We start from the raw sequence: 14,862 nt of genomic DNA on the forward strand, positions 1-14,862 counted from the left end.
ATGCGCGAGTACCTTGACACGGTACCACTGAATTTGGCGAATAGCTCGCGCACGTCACTCACCGCGCAAGCATACAGTTGTAGTCTGAAGTCGGTGCGTTGCTGGTGTGTAATGAGCAACCGGTCGAGACGTCGGGCTCACTCTGTGCGTTGAAGTTAAGCCGCGAGGTCGAGGATTATCTTCGTCTGTGATGTGCGGCAGCATTGCGTCGAGCGTGGTTGCGGGAACAAAAATTGAAATCAGGTTGACCTGGTAGTCTCTGGACAGTGGTGTTGTAGGCAAAGATCACGGAGGAGACGTACATGGCAATAAAGTCTGCGATAGTCGCTCATACGTTCTGTAATTGCGTTCCTTTGTGGATGATACGCTGTTGTATGTCGGTGGCTTGTCTGACTGTAGGTAAAGATGGCTTGCATAAGTTCCGCCGTAAATGCTGTTCCCCTGTTCACAATAAGCACTTCGGGGTTGCCATGTCGCCGGAGAATTTGTTCCAGGAAAACTTCCCGACTTCTGCTTTAGAACCGTCATGCAATGCCTTCGCGTCGGCGTAGCGGGTCATAAAAATCGGTTTGTTAATAATAATAATATTATTAAGTTCACAGGAAGGGAAAAGCACAGTATTTGTCACACTTGTGTCTGTGGACACCTGCACCGCGTCGTAAGGGAAGGGAGGAAGGTGGGAGTGAAAGTGGAAAGAGAGAAAGAGGAGCCGTAGTGGAGGGCTACGGAGTAATTTCGACCACCCGTTGAAGTTGGGAACGGGCCGAGGAAGTCATCCCTATTTGTTGGAACAGCTTAGTTGGGGGTGGAATCAGGTCGAGTAGTCCAGCGATCCTCATCGGGGGCGCCTAGCATACGGCACATTTTCGTGTAATTAGAGACGTCGGGATGGGTACTGTCTCCAGTAATACTCTGGATGCGGTGCGACGTGCCCGCAAGGCCGAGTTGCCTTGCAGACGGCTCATCGTGCGACGCTCGCAGGACTTTCTTTCTGGGGGTCTTGGGCACAATAAGATTCTGCACGGTCCTGTTGGGCACGAACCTCCTCACGAAGACATCATTACGTACGGCGAAAGACAACATATGACGCTTCAATGCAGAGCCGGGGGGGGGGGGGGGGGAGCGGTCTTGCCATCCAGGTAATCAACTAGGCCCTTCAACTCAGGGTCCGTGTGCTGCTGCTGAGCGAAACTGCTCGTGTTTACCGGTCTCAAGAAGGCGTGTTCGTCATCATCTCTTGGCGGGGTGTCAATGGGGGATCGTGCATTCAGTCTGTGTTAGAGTGTTTGCGGTCAAACCTGTAGACTACCCTGATGTCGAATTCATAAAGACGCAAGCTGTATCGAATAAGGCGCCCGGGGGGTTCTTTCAAATTGGCGAGCCGGCAGAGCGCATGGATATCCTTGAATAGTCGACCATAATGGTACGGATGAAACTTCGATGTTGCCGAGATGTTCGCAATGCGCTCCTTTTTGGTCGTCGAGTGAAAGGGATCTGAAAGGGATCTGAAAGGGAAAGGGATCTTCGGCTTTTGAAAGGGATCTGGCAGTGTAAGCAATATAGTTTTGAAGGGCTTCGGAGTAATTTCATCACCTGTTAACGTGCGCTAACATAGCACAGCACACGGACGCTTCTTCGGTTCGCCTCCATTGAAACGCAGCCGCCGGGGTCGGGTTCGAACCGGGGTACTCCGGCACAGTAGTCGGGCGTCTTACTACTGCACCACCCCGGCGGGGCCCCTGCAAACTAATACAGCTAATGAATTGAGGGTCAAATTGTTAAAATGAAGCTGAAAAAATGAATGCGATTATAGGAATTGTTGAAATGAAGCTGAAACTAGCGAGGAGATTATTTGATTGATCCTATTTCAGAAAATAGTAATTTCATAGTCTAGCAGCCGCCATTAGTGTTAGAACCCAGGACCTGTACACGCCAGGCTCGCAAGGGATGCATAGGACGCGAAGGGTCTTTGGTATTGAGCGTGACATGTAACCCAGTGAGCGCGTTGCGGCGAGTATGACATACCAACTTCTGTATGTATGCCAATGGTGCAGTAATAAAAAGTTTATTATTTAGATAAGTTATGCACAAAAATGCGGAACGAAGAAGCAATGTGAAAGTCGCTATCAGTCTAAGCTTAAGCATTCTTCTGGCCTCTTTTGTTGTGTCTCGCTTCATGAATACAGTGAGATAATAAAGAAGGCATAAAGGGAGAATAATTGTGGTATCGTGCTAGCGATGTACACTGTCTTCTTCGCTGCGGTTTAGCAGGCCCATGAGAGACCCTGACTGTTGACATCATGTGTGCGTTATGTATACTCCAAAGGGGAAATTTGCAAGATAGACTCGTGCGTGTGTTATCTGTGAGGTATGGGTAGTGGAAAAGTTTAAATCTAATCTTTAAATTATTGGCTAACTTCCGTGCACTCGTGCTTGGTAGACACGCTAATTGCCATTTGCTGTACATAACGCTCAATTTGTAACCATTTGATGCTTCAATAACAAAATGCGATGCGCTAAATTTGTTCTAGAATTGTGCAGTTAGCTAGCTGGAATGTAATCATTAGAAGTCATCTCTCGACGCCAGCGCCAGCAGAACAGGTAACAAAACAATAGTGGTTGCAGGACTGCTTCGTCTCACTTGTGACCGTAAAATATGCCTGTCTTTTCAATTGAATCAGTCAGAGTCGGAGGTGGCACGCAAAGAGTTCCCAATGTAGAAAAAGACTTGTAGCAGAAGGTATCTTCACGGCAAGCCAACGTGTGCGTGAGTGCGCCTACGCGCTTGCGTGTGAATGTGTGCGTGTGTCTGTACCTGCGCCCGTGTAAGTGCTTCTATGCTCTTATATTATTCGCAGTATGCACTTCTCTCCTCTGTCGGGATACCTGACAGTATCTCTGAAGACTTTTCCTTATACTCAGGAGGTGCACTCTTCGTGCCTCTCCGCATAGGTATGCAACGGGGCGGAAAGGAAGACCTTTCGAGAGGCAGGAATGCGGACCTAATTGCGACACTGTGGCTATCCTATTCTGTTCTGGATTAGCTCCGCTCCTTCGGGAGCTCTCGTATGCTTCATACGTGATGGTGACGAAAAACAGCATAGGAAAGGTCGAGGGAAAGAAGCCCGGTAACCAAGTCAACACTGGAATTGGGAAACCCTGTGATGAGATATACTTGCAATAGAAAGCAGTCGCCACTACTGCATACTCTCCAGCTCCTTTCTCACACACAAGGGCAAGAATACAAGAGCCCAAATCTGCGATCGGAGTTTGTTTTATAAGCAGGAGATAATATCAAGAATGGAGGATATTTTCTTTTTCCACAGAATAAGCCCGCGTTAAAGAAAGGAAAGAATCAAAAGAAAACGACTGGGTCATTGACAGTATTATCATCAGCCCTCCTACGCCGAGTGTAGGTCAAATAGATCTCCAAGATATTGTTTACAACCCCGTAACAATATCTTGCAGATCTATTTGACCTATACTCCCGGTAACAATATCTCCAATTAATCCGGCCCTGCGCCAGCTTTTCCGTACATTATCACCCCTCTCTCAAATCTCTAACTTAACTCGCCGCCCTAATTTACTGCCGCTCCCTGATACACTTGTATTCTTTCGGATCTTGTGCATGACTATTCGCGACCATCGATTATTAGAATCAAAAGAGAGAGACACGCCTTTATTATAAAAAAGAAAATCTGTCTCATGTTTGAAAATTTCCGACATACTACTGCGAATGCTGAAGGAAATCGGGTAAAGAAAGACAGAATAACGTAATGTTTAAAACAAACGCAGTCATTGAATTGGGGTTGACTTGAGTCGAAACGGTAATCTAGAAATTAAAAGGGGTAAATAAAATTTTCCCCGAATGCCTAACGATGTTCCCTGCATGCGTAATGCGTAAAGATCAGGACAAGGATATTAGAGAGATTGCATTGGAGACAAATGCGGTCTAACTAGGCAAACAAAAAGTTCATTGTCCGTCTCTGTTAGGTGTCGTTGTCGAAAGAACACAGTCCACACTGCATGTAGATGACCTTCCGCACTTTTAACAGAAACCAACAGTGAAAAACAGAATATATCTCGCCGCCTACTATGAGGAGTAAGCCTCTTCCTTGATTCACTGTTCGCTTTTCCTGCCTCGTAACATCACAACTATTCACAACTATAACTTTTATTTTTACAGCTCACTGCGTTCTTCAAATTTTACGTCGATTACTTAATACTTTTTGTTACTTGCATTATTTGTGCCGAATAGCTGAGTACTGACAAGATGTGTTTAGAAATGCGTTCAGAAAGCTACTACTAGAAGAACAAGACATACTACACTGCACACGCTCGCTCCAATTTTCGCAAAAAAAAAAAAAAAGAAACCTTATAAGAACAGTTTTTTTCCCTAAAACTGTGAACGATTGGAATAAACTGCTACCGAATGTTTATGAATCAAACGACTTCCTAAAAGAACTGGAATGTCTTTTCGGAACAAAGGCTCCTTAACTTGAACTGTGTTCTTGAATTTTGTCCATTTTATTACAGTGACCAGGGTTGAACTTTCGTCCTCAGATTTTTGTCCTTTTTGCTCTGTATTGCTCTATATTCCAATCTCTTTGTTGTATTGCCCCTCCTGCTTGGGCCAACATATTGGCCTGCAGTATGATTAAAATAAGATAAAGCTGTTGTATATTTCTCCTTCGGGCATTCTGGTAAACTGCTCATCATGACCTAAGTTGTTCTTAATCATTCGAAAGCTTTTATTTATTTCTTACACAGTACAGCTAGCCTCAAGGTGAGGCTTGCAGGAGGGGGAGACATTAAGTACAGACACAAGTTACACATGCGAAGAACAAATCAAGACTCAACAAGCCTGATTTCACAAATTGAAAGAGCATGTGCGAATAACAAAATAGTATTCTGTTAAAAGAAAAAAAAAAGAGACAGAGAAGTAAGTTAAGTCGCGTTCAGACTTGAGTCGCGTTCAGACTACGTGCGCAGCGTACGGATCGTTCGTAAGGATCGTAAGCGTAAGCGCAAAAAACGTAACGGGTCTGTTCAGACTGCTGTCACATTGAGCGTAAGACGCGTAACCGTCCGCAGCCAGCGTGGTGGTAAATGTCGGAGGACCCGCGACTTTCGGTTTTCCCTTTCCGGTCACGGGGCTGCCGGTCCTCCCAGATTTCGCGAGCAAACCAGTTAGTAGGCGACATCATTCAACGCTCCTACTCTGCTGCAGTGTCTCGGCTCGCCGGTGTTATTGGTGTTGTGTCACCGATTGTGTCTGTCCGAATCTTGATCATCTGCAGTGCAGAATCTTCTTCGCTGTGGAATTATCAGCATCTAATAGAAAAGTTCGGCAGACGCCGGTTCTCCACTACTAGTGGCTGAAATCGCACCGAGGGAAGTGCTAAACCATGCCTGGCTGCAAATCGCCAGTACGCTTAGTAAAGGCAGTAAGGGCTTTTTCAATCTCTTTTTTCATGTACGAACAAGCTCTCAACAATCAAATGCTTCCTCTAATTTAGAAAAGTAAGGTTATGGCGGCGGAGGATGCCCGCTTCGTCCCAGTGCATTCTCGCAGCCCATCGGCTTCGTTGAAAACAAGTGAGGGAAGAGTTGGCCTGCAGCGAAAGGCCGATGCGTGGCGACGTTGCGGTCGGGGCGCAGAACGGAGCTGGCGCGGACCCATCGATTTTTGAAAGAAGCTCGCTGTTTGAAAAGAGAAAAAGAAAACAGCGTCTTCTGAGGGGGGACGAAGTCCCGCTGACGTTTTCGTGTCTGTCGCGCGCCCCGGCTTATTGTTTGGAGTTAGTACGACCTTTTTAAGTCACCGCCTCCCCCCCCCCCCCCCCCCCCTTCGACCCGTCTGCAAGATCGCTCCGGGGGACGGGTAAAATCGTCAGCAGGGATGCAGGCGGACCGCACGCCGCAACTACGTGCGAGCGGGGGTAGCTGAAAAAAAAAATAAAAAAGAAAAAATGCTGCCTCGCTTCTTAATCGATCGAGTGTTGATAAGTTTGCCAAAAGGGTATCGGGTTAGCGGCTGACTTATTGCGCTGGGAATAACCGCCTGGGGGGCGGCTGTGTGACTCTTGAACCACACGTGAGCGCCCTGTGCGTGCGCCTTGGAACATGTAAACTGACAACCCCCACCTGCAGCGTGCCTCCGACGAGTTGGTGCCACGGTGGCTGGCGCCGTGCCGTCTGTGTTTACGTTATTTTGGTTGTGGTTGTTTCCTTTGGAATTGGCCTAGTGCGCAGCGAATACAGCGTACATGTTTTGTTGTGAGAGAGTGCTATCACGGGACCCAGAGCAGGAGTGCGCGGTGCGTCGACAATGAGAGCGTGTGCGTGAAGAAATGTGCGAAGGAGTGAGCGTTGCGTCAGCACGGAGAGCGGATGCTTGAAAACTGTGTGTGAACGTGCGTGTGCGAAACGAAGAAGTGTATTTGTAATCCAGTTGTTAATTGTTAATATAGCCATTGCACTTTTGCGTATTTTGTGTGTCCAGTCTTTTCTTTCACATCTCTTTTTTTTTTTTTTTCATTGCAATGCTAACATATCGGGGAAGCGCGAGGACGGAAGCTGGCGTGCAAGACCACTGTTGGACCTTGCGGACAGGCATGCACTATCGAAGAAGGTTTGACAAACCCATATTCCTCTATTGTTCGTCCGTTTGCGTAGGTTGAGCGCACAGACAATGATAAGCTCATTTTGAGCTTCAAGAGCCCCGCCCTCCGCTATCAGCCACTTGCTAACCGGCGCCATGTTGAGAAATGCTAGGCCCGGTTGACCCAGAGCGGTGATTGGCCAGTCGTAAAGAATGTATTTTACCGAACGGCCTAGTGTGAACATGCGCGGTCGCAAGCTACTTTAAACGGGAGGTCCAGCTACTATGCGCACCGCGATAAATACGATACTTACGACGGATGCGCCCGTAGCCTGAACGCGGCTTAAGACGGTGATAGCTATTTCCGTGCACTGACAAAATTAGAAGTGGTCTCAAGTCTTGCTCCTAATTGGTTATCGATTTTCGCTAGAGGCTATGCAATTCTGAGAAAACCGTCGTTCGCCACCTGTATTTCTCTGTTCGGAATTTCTTCGGCGTAAACCTGTCCTTCAGTGTCGTCAAATAGAGATCAAAGTTGTATTTCAGCTCTAACAGTGCGAAAGAACTGAGCCCTGCTAAATCTAACGTCGGTTTATATTGCTGAGCAAACTGCGCTATACTGTCCAAAGCAATGATATTGACATTAAGATGGTCCTAATATTTGGGGGACGCTCAAGATTAGTGTTAAGAGTAGACGCGACAGCGCCTTTAACACCGCCTTTACATTCTTCAATGTTTCCTATTTATTTTGGTTATGCTTGTTTTGGGGGAGGGAAGACTGGCCCGACTTTCCATCTTATTGAAGGAAGATCCGAATCTCTATCGCCGACTAGCTTCTAAATTCACTACCAGGTAGATGTTAAATGAGAAGTGAAATGTTACGACGCCGCCATGAACGCTGCAGAAAGAACAGTTGTACCAAAATTTAAATCATGTGCTCGCGTTGTCCGACACGATTTCTGACATGTTTTGTACGCGTCATCTCGATTCTTGGGTTTGGTGACTGTAACTTCATATCGAACGAATGACTTCAGTACGCTTTCGCATTAAAGAAACACCACTGCCGAGGTACCGTTACGCTTCTTTTGCTCCTTTTCTCTGGCTCACGGAGTCATTCCCTAAAATAGCAATTCTCCCTAACAACGCTTAAGCTCTGTGACTAGCTTGAGCTTCTGGTTTGCCGATGTTGTTACCACGTTTTCCCCATGCGTCCAAACTGCGATTGCTGCATAGCCCCTCTGTAGTGGTAAATGATCAACTCACTCGGACTCAATCCTTGCACAAAAAAATTACAGAGCGCCCCTGTACTGTGCGATGTCAACGCACGTTAGGGCATACGTGTTGGGTGAACTGAATACAAAGCCCCCCTCCCTCCCCATGGCGTGCTAACAGACCACGTCACGCAGGAGTGTTTGCTTTCTCCCACGTTGAACAATATTCGATATCAGGCAGAAAAATTCGCAGTAGTTATTCAACTGAGGACACAAGTTCATAAACATCAGTTTCTTGCCCTTATCGGTCCAGGCTTATAATGCGATGTTTGTTGCCCACGCAGGTTGAAGACATTTTAAAGCGGTAACTTTACTGGCCTAGCTCCGCCAGTTTCGCCGTGGCCGGCCGAGGCTCGAACTGCGCATGCGCCATCGCTATAGCAACCAGCTTCGACGCGCTCCGCAGGTTCGCCAGCTGCCACTTGGTCTGCGCCGGCGCGCTGGGCTCCCGCATGGTCAAGTGGCTAGTCGCACAGAGCAATATAAGCCTGAGCGTGTGCGCTTGGAAGGCAGACGCACCATGGAAGACAGGAGCGCAGGTATAGAGCACGGCGTCTTCGGAGATTTTGAGAAGCCGCTTCAGACGACCCGTAACTCATTGACTGCCGCAAAGAGGCTCGACAGCGAAACAATGAGGCCTGGAAAAGTCGACGTGCGTCGGAAACCACCAAAAACGGGAATAACACGGACAGCTATGTGACGGCGCCATGGACTTGATGCCTGCTCTGAGCGTTCAAACAACCCAATGGGGAATCGCAATATATTTGTTCTTCCAAAGGGAGTCTCTGGCGTCCTGCTACTATGTAGCCAATGTCGAGATGGCAGCCAGATATTTTACTGCCCAACGATCAGTCTTCATAACTATAACGGAGCTAAATAAAGAATGCTGAACACAGTTAACGTCTATGTCTAAGACTGCCTTCGATTGCATAGCGTGGCATAACAATGTTGAGCCACTGCCCAGTTTTTATTTGCGTAAAACGAGCCTTGCAATCTTGCAAAGACCAAAAAGAGTATACAAAAATAAAAATGAATGAAATAGAACGTAGTAAAAGAATACATATATATTATTATTGCAGTTTATTTTGTGCCATAAAAATAATGAAAAGCTTTGAGTTCAGCTTTTTCCTGTTTAAAATCCTGAAAGTACATATGACTCGAGAGAAAGAGTACTCATAGTTGAGCTCTCTTAGAACGGCCAGTTTCAACGAACGTTCGCTTGTTAAGGCAGAGTCCGACTGCCTAAACACACTAGCGACATCGACAAACTATGTTTGCTAACAGGCTGTAAACTTGTTTCCCAAGAGCTTGTCACACTGCACGAACAGCTGATGAACAAAACAGGTTGGGCCATTACCGTGGTATGACAGGCGTTGGAAACTAAATGCAAACGACATTCGTCAACAGCTTTTGGCCTGTTCGCTGGCCGAGCAAAACTTCAGCAAAAACACACCGAAAAAAGCATGCACTTCTCATTAACTGATCGCTTCAACGCATTGCAGGCTTGCAAACTGTATTCGGAAAACGCTCCCGTTCATCGCTTTGTTGTATGTCGGGGCGACATCTTGCAAGCAGAATGCCCTCTAGACAGGCGGCGGTGAGGACCCCGATGGACAAGTACTTGCCCCTCGTAACACAGTCCCATCCCCGAGGGCAATTATACTGACCCATGTACTCTCATGGCTTTCAATAGGCTCCGCCTTGTCTCGAGTCTACCTCGGCTGCCGGCTTCTGTAATTTCATGTCCTCTCGGAACTGTGTGCGACAACAGTCCGAGGGGGTCGTTCGAGAGCGCACGCATGCAGGTGGGCAGCCTGCTGTCGACGCGGGCGACTGATAATTCTGAATGCGGCAGCGAAGCACTTCCCTTCAGATCCCCATCCCACTGAGCGCAAATTAGCGCCCACTTCTGCCAAGCGCGGCTTTGCAAGAAGCCCCTGTTTCCTCACCGGACAGGCAGCGACAGAAAGCAATGGCTCTGAGCGGATGCTGGCAGATTAACATAGAGTTCTGCGTGCAAGAATGCATCGTCGGTTTCAGCTAGAACATGCGGTTTTGCTATGGTCGGCGAGAGGCAAAACTTTTTGTGCCGAACGGATGGGTTGTACTTGTCATTGGCCTGCGCTCAAAGATCCATCATTTCAGGAGATCGCTATCAAGTTGAGATTGAACTTCACAGGCGAGTACGAATAATGCGTCAGAGTGTCGTAAGAATTAGGACAAAAAAGTGGGTAGTGTTGCGTTTTCACTACATCAGTGTCGTAAGAATTAGGACAAAAAAGTGGGTAGTGTTGCGTTTTCACTACATCAGAGGCGCGCAGAATGCAGTTCTTTGCCCCACATCTAACTACGGAACTCGCATTCAGCTCGGCAGCGTGGGTGTCTATGATTTACGCGGTTTTGTACATGCACGCAGGACTCGCTCGAGGAAGAGAGCACGAAAGAGGCTACGCCAGAGAGGTAGCGGAGAAGCGTTGCCGAAAGGGTTTTACTGTTGTGACAAAAAGTTGGTCAACAGCTCGCATAGAAGTTTCTGATATGTGTTGCCGGGAGACAGAAAGGTGATCTCATAGAGTTCGTTTTGAAGCAGCGTCACACCGAAGCCAACAGTAGGAGAACACGCTGTTATAAAAAAGCCTCATCCTATTGCAAAGAAGTCAACGAGGTATATGAAATGCGAGAAACATATTTGTCATGTTGTTTCTTACATAAGTTTAAAGCGCACCAAACGTCTCCGAAAATTTGTGCCTAACGCGTCGATCTGGAGGGTTTCCGCATTATTAGCATTTTTTATGTTTCTTTCGGCATATTTAACCTCAAAGTAAACTTCTCGTTGCCTGCCGTGAAATTTGCTGGGGTGCTGAACGAAAGAATATCTGTAAAGAAATATAAGGTGCAGACCATCAGCGCAGTAAGAAAACGTGTGATAAAGCGAGAAAGAAGGGAATGAGTATGTTTTCTCGACACTTTCATAAGGATGCCTCCCGTTCGCAATTTTTTGTTTATTTTCTGCGTCATTAGGTAAGGACCATGCTTCCATGCGTGTTCTGAGGCACCTTCAGTGTAAATGATGCCACGCCGCTGCTTTTCCCAGGGGTTTGTCTCATGTTCCAAATAAAGCAGCGGCATAGAGCTCTTATTGGATATCGGGAGCTAAGTTTGCGTAATGTCCCGGTCTCTTTTCTCGTTGACATTTTCGCTGGTTCTGAGTGCTTATGTCTTGATTTTTTTTTTTTTGTTGCCGACATTTTTACTGGTTTGCAGCAGAGAACCTGGAACCTTATAGAAATGGCCTTCCACAAGCCGAAATATTGGAATGCTTGCTAGCAGAGGGGAAGTAGCGCTTGCGCTAGCACATTCTGGGGATAACCGTTGTTCTAACGTTTCTCGATCCCATCGGCAGGAGCGAGGCGTAACACACAACTCACCGCCAACATAAAGGATACTGAAAGAAACAAAAAGCAGCACGTCAATGAGTTCTTCGTTGCCCCCGGCGACTATCGAATCCAATTTGGATGCAGCAGTATTTCGACACTGAATGCTGGGAGAGCGGCCACCACTTCTGCAACCGGACCCTGACCTCTTCTTTGGAACCAAGCAATCGGGCAGTCGGTTACAGCAGGTCAAGGGCCACGGCAACCTTGAACGCATTTCTTTTAAGAGAAATCCAGAAAAGGACATTACACTGTCAAGCAGGCAATTTGCCGTTCGCAGCAGACCTAGGCTAACGTACGTGCGTGTGTTCCTGTGTTAGTGCTTGCAATACGTTCAAGTGCCATATATCCACTGCTGTTATTATGCGCGGACTGCTGCCCATGTATGCAATCGCACAGGTAAACAGTCGGGGCGTGAAGAAGAAGCTTTCAAGAGGTGGGCACGGGGACCCAAATTGCGACACTGTAGTCTTCTCTGGATCTGAGATTGCTTGGCGCCTTCGTAAGCGCCTAGAATTTCCCCACACGATGATGACAAAAGGCGCCGGCAGAAGGTTACAGCGAAAAAAGCCCAGCAACTCACTCATCATAAGAGTTGCGACAACCGTGACGAGATATATCTGCTGTGATGTGATTCAGAGATGGTGGGGGGGGGGGGGGGGGGGGGTTCTGGCTATCCTCATCTTTGCTATTACACGCGCACAAAAAGCGTGCAAACCAGAAATTGGTACTGTGATCTGGACACATCTTAAAGAAAATAAATACCAGAAATGTGTGCAACGTTAAACAATTTTCTTCTGATCACAGCCAAAGCTAACCGCAGTGCCATTATGGGTAGCAGTAGAAACTTGTAGGACGAAGGCATATATCCACCAGATTCACAGAAAAAACGAAACTACTACAGCAAATAACTGGCCTGAGGGCGCCTGTAGGATAAGGAGGCAATTGAGTAGCACTGGTAGGTTCTGTTATACATACTAAAGAGAAGTAAGTATGCAGGGATTCCTCGAGTGCTCTCCGTACTACATTACCGGCAGTGTAGATAGGGCGTAGGAACCGAGGTAATGGCTTCGCCTCTGCAAGATACAGAGGTGAAGGCATCCAATTTGCAGGTCGACCCTCTGGATAGCTTTTCTTTTATGGTGTTATTATATTTTGGTGTTGCCAAGTTCTAGCGGATCCAGCCACCCTTCGTTACTACCCTAGCACTTGTCATTAGATTACATCAGCTTGTGTTCACTCTAAGGGGACAGGAAATATATTTAAGCACATGATGATATACCAGATTCTACTACTTCATAGTTGGTCCTGCATTTTGTTCCTTTATCCGTGTTAAAGTATTAAGAAAATGATTTATGTTCAAAGGTTGCTGACCCCTCCAGCTGGATTCGGCGCTATTTTCTCCTAACAAAACGTGAAGGTAATCGGTCATGCTAAATACAGCCATAATGCACAGACGTTTAATTAGAACGAAATTACATTTTAAACAACTTCAGAGTAAGTGTGTTTCATAACTTTGCGAGGCTTTTGGAATATGCGAATGTAAACGTCATCAAGCGTAAAGCTGAGATGGCAAATGCTACTTTGGCTTATCTGGTTTTCGCAACGTAAGCCCTATGTATGTTTGTATGTATAACTTTATTAAGGAGCCGGCAAACGACGGGTTAAATGTTCAATCTCAAATTTTGTCTCACTGTATGCAAAGAGACACGACATAGGATATCTGACGAACTGCTTTCATCAATAAATAAATTTGAGATTGGCAGTTTGAAATTGTTAAAATGAAATCCAATCGAACCAAGAACGTGTCTTATATAGCACGTGATATATGCCGAACTGCCACCAACGTAATATGCCGAATCGATTCATTACAACACCTTTTTGTATTCATCGCACAGTTCTGCCGCATATAAGCTTTGCTATTCATCGTGGACATTTACCCATTTTCAAAAGAAACCAGTAGATAATCACTAATGTATAGCTTGAAATGCTTATCCAAATAGAGACGCTCATACACTAATAAAGTGTAAATCTTCTGCATTAAATGAAAAATGGATAAGGGTATGAAATGTCGGCCAGAAATGAGCAACCCATCTTCGGTAGTTACCGAGAGAAACAATAGATGGCACCATGGGTCCAGTGCACTTGGCGCGCTTCAGCGGACCAGAGCTGCTGCGCTCAATAACTCTGAAGCAGACACTCCGATCATGACGCTGTCACCTATTCCAGAGGAGAAGTCATTACTATGAGAAAGGCATATATACTGCAAGAGCCCTAGCGGGTTCTTGATCCCCCTCATCATGATGCCTTCACGCGATCTGAAGCGCACTTCCACAGTGTAAACAAACTGTTAGGCTAAATGTTGCTGTGGCGCCTTTGCGTATGGCCGCATCGGAAGACTAATCGTCTATTACAACCATCAAGGAATCATAGCGCCTGTCCTGAAACTTTGAGCGGAAATAAATTAACTGTGTCTAGTGCCTTCTGCTCTAAATATGAATGGGACGATTGCAACTCGATTTCTTCATTGTTCGTAACGAGCTGCACATGACTGCATGTCATTCGACGCACCATTACTATGAGGACTCATACAAATACAGAGCAAAAATGTACATACATGGTACTTTTCTGGACCTGTCACGTTTTGAATACAAGCAATGAAAGTAGCGGATCCGTGGTTGTCCACAACAAAATTTTGCACTTCCTTTGTCTCCGGCAAAGATATCCGCCGATGGAAATCCAGCATTCATGCTGTATCGGATGACCGCTGCAAAGTAGCCTTATCTGTTTATATATTCGCAATATTATTGTGGTACAAGTGAGGTGGCATTGAAGAAACAGGCTAATATATTCATCTTTGAATTATTCACAAAAATCGACTGCCTTTTGTACAAGTTCTCCTGCGCTCAGTGGTTAGAGAGTTTCACTCACTAATCTAAGGATGCGGGCTCGACCCATGCTGCGGGAGTCGCTTCTCGATCAAGGCAAAAACGAAGACTCTAATAATGTACCGCGCTCTTTGAGTGCATGTTAAAGAACTCCGGAAAATTTTCAGGGCTCTGTACTGCGCCGTCCTTTATGGCTTCAGTCCCTTTGGGACGGTAAACCCTGTCAAAGAAACAAAATCACCTTGTACAAGTTTACGATTACCCTCATGCATATTACCCACCTGGACACTGCCACTCATGCAGCAGCATCTATTTTAAAGCAGTCTATCACCGTCGTTGCGGATCTATGGGCGTTCTACCCATTAGATACATTTACCATAACGCGCACGCAGCCGTAGTGCGCATGCCCAGATCGCTCCCAGGTCGCCAGATGGCGCAAGGTGCCGGTCAGGGCGCGCCCAGAAAAAGTTTTTCAAGGGGGAAAGGGTCTTAAAGCTGCCAGCTGAAATAAAAAAAAAAGAACGCCAAAAAGACCGGTAGGTTGTGGGTATGCAGCACTGAGAAAATTTCGGGGTGTGTCCTCTTACCGAAACACCTCCTCTGCCCTCCCTTTCCCCTTCGAGCTGCGCCTCTGGTGCCGGGCCACTGCTCGCAGGCCTGCCGCG

The 14,862-nt window shown here is 46.7% G+C and overlaps 1 protein-coding gene across 10 annotated transcripts in view; it reads right to left on the bottom strand.

Annotated features, from left to right (window-relative positions):
- LOC146181709 (inaD-like protein) overlaps nucleotides 1-14,862 on the bottom strand; it is a 1,346,554-nt gene that overhangs the window by 62,972 nt on the left and 1,268,720 nt on the right. The window lies entirely within an intron of this gene.

Source organism: Amblyomma maculatum, chromosome 8 (assembly GCF_055883805.1).
Source record: "Amblyomma maculatum isolate TAMU_Amacu chromosome 8, ASM5588380v1, whole genome shotgun sequence".
NCBI lineage: Eukaryota > Metazoa > Arthropoda > Arachnida > Ixodida > Ixodidae > Amblyomma > Amblyomma maculatum.